The sequence below is a fragment of the Fukomys damarensis genome, unplaced genomic scaffold (assembly GCF_012274545.1).
Source record: "Fukomys damarensis isolate Sample0158 unplaced genomic scaffold, DMR_v1.0_HiC HiC_scaffold_30, whole genome shotgun sequence".
Taxonomy (NCBI): Eukaryota; Metazoa; Chordata; class Mammalia; order Rodentia; family Bathyergidae; genus Fukomys; species Fukomys damarensis.
Window position 1 is genome coordinate 3,212,873 of NW_022900942.1, and position 2,594 is coordinate 3,215,466.

The window sequence follows — 2,594 nt, forward strand, 5'->3', positions numbered from 1 at the left end:
TCCACAATAATATTTTTCTGTCTTATATTATTTAAAAATCTCTGGGCTTTCTGAATACCAACATTTTATGTCATTTAAGATACAACAAGCTTTGTGAATCATTCCTTTGCATTTTGACATTATTAAATAATTCTATTTGTATAAGTTTGCAATATTTGATTGAAGTCCACCATTATATATTTTGGGCAATAACTTTGATTATTTTGAGTATACATCACAAATCAAAAGCATGAGCTTAGGAGAGCACATTAAAAACACAATACTATTATATTAATTTGTATTATTTTAATAGTGGTGTGTTTTACTTTTCTTCTGTGTACATAGTCCACATGCTTTTTCTTCTAGGATGAATTCATCACACAAACATTCTAGCAAAGAAGGAGTCATAGAGATTAGAAATTTGTGTGGTGGATAAAAATGTAAAAACCAACAATTATATTTATAAAAATCAGAATTCCATCTATGACGATTTCCACAGTTTAAAGATATATTGCTAAATGACAGACCTCCAAGAAATACTTATTGCAATGTTAAACACAGAAATTACTTCTTTGAAATGATAATTCTATCAAAAAAGGAAAACAATATCATTGTCCTTCTAATGTTTTGAATCTTACCATGTAATGAGCATGTTGCAGAGATGAGCTACTGCAGAGTTTAAAGTACTTTCTCAAGGCCGCAAGGATGTTATATGAGTGACAAGGAGTCTATCCCATTAAGTTTGATTCAAAAATCCAATTTAAAAGTTAGAGTCATATTATATCTTGAGAATTTTATATACCCAAAATAACTATGTTAAGAAAGAAAATATCTAGAGCCATAAAATGACTCCTACTGAGAACAAAGACATTTTTAAATTTTGAGACCAGTGTTTCAGTAGAAATTATATTTTTAGAAAGACAAACTATGCCAATGATATTTAACTATTACACCACTGTGAACTGTCAAATCATAGAATAAGGCTGTATAAAAACATCACTGTTAAGTCACTACTGTAGACAATGAAGAACTAAAGAAATTATCCAAGAAAGTACATGCAAATACTACAATTATTTTGGAAAGTGATAGGAGAAAAAAATTAGATTATGTTCATACATTAAAATTTGAAAATTAAAACAATTGAGTCAATTATTTCAATAAAAATAAACTGCTGATACACTAAGGAAGTGGGATTGATTATACATGTTTAAAATGGAAATGAACTATCAAGTGGCTGAATGAATCACTATTGATCGGACACCACAGTGAGTGAAAGACACCCATCAAAAAGTGCTATTACATAGAGGTTACCTCGTGAGGTCCCAGATGACTGTTCATTGAACATTTCTTTTTCTTCCTTCTCCAGAAGATAAACAAGTAACATGGAAGTTGAAAACCACACAGGAGTGGTACAATTCTTCCTCTTGGGCCTTTCAGATGATCCAGAACTTCAGCCCCTTCTCTTTGAACTGTTCCTGTCCATGTACCTGGTCACAGTGCTCGGAAACCTGCTCATCATCCTGGCCGTCAGCTATGAATCACACCTCCACACTCCCATGTACTTCTTCCTTGCCAACCTATCCTTTGTGGACATCTGTTTCATTTCCACTACAGTCCTAAAGATGCTGGTGAACATCCAGACACAGAACAAAGGTATTTCCTATGTAGAATGCTTAACTCAGGTTTATTTTATAATGATTTTCATGGGAATGGATAATTTTCTTTTGACAGTGATGGCTTACGACCGCTTTGTGGCCATCTGCCACCCCCTGAGATACACACTCATCATCAACCCAGCTCTGTGGACTCCTTATTCTGATGTCCTGGGTCATCATTTTCTGTGTCTCCCTTATTCATATTCTCCTAATGATGCCACTCATCTTCTCTGCAAGCACTGAAATCCCTCATTTCTTTTGTGAACTGGATCAGCTTCTCAAGGTGGCCAGATCTGATATCCTCATCAATAATATCTCTCTGTATGTGGATGCTTTCCTGATAGTTGTGCTGCCAGTCTCCGGGATCATCTTTTCTTACTCTCAGATTGTCTTCTCATTGCTGAGGATGTCCTCCACTGCAAGCAGATATAAAGCCTTTTCCACCTGTGGATCTCACCTCTGTGTGCTCTTACTGTTCTATGGAACAGGACTTGGAGTTAACCTGAGTTCTGCTGGGACCCATTCTTCCCATGAAAGCTCTGTTGCCTCTGTGATGTACACTGTGGTGACTCCCATGCTGAACCCCTTCATCTACAGCCTGAGGAACAAGGATGTGAAGGGGGCCCTGGGAAGACTCCTCAGCAGAGCAGCCTCTGGTCCATCATGGACCAGTGACCTCAGAACTAAAGGGATGTTACAGTCACTAAAACAGATGGTGTGAATTTCAGTATAATGGCTCCTTTTTTGTCCTAAATAACATGCTTAATTTGTGATGTTCCTAAAGCACTTAACTTTTGTTTTGTATATATTTATGATATTTGTTGCTCTTCAACAACTCCCTCAGGATTTTCTTTGTATTTGCTTTTTATGCATGGTGCACAACGTTTCAAATTAAATAAAATTTCTCACACATTGCTGATACTACTAAAATATTGGAAGCACAAATATCATTGGCAGATA

General features: G+C 35.8%; 1 pseudogene; it reads left to right on the forward strand.

Annotated features, from left to right (window-relative positions):
- The first annotated feature begins 1,361 nt into the window (after nt 1-1,361).
- On the forward strand, nt 1,362-2,355 carry LOC104869752 (annotated as a pseudogene).
- Nucleotides 2,356-2,594: the final 239 nt, after the last annotated feature.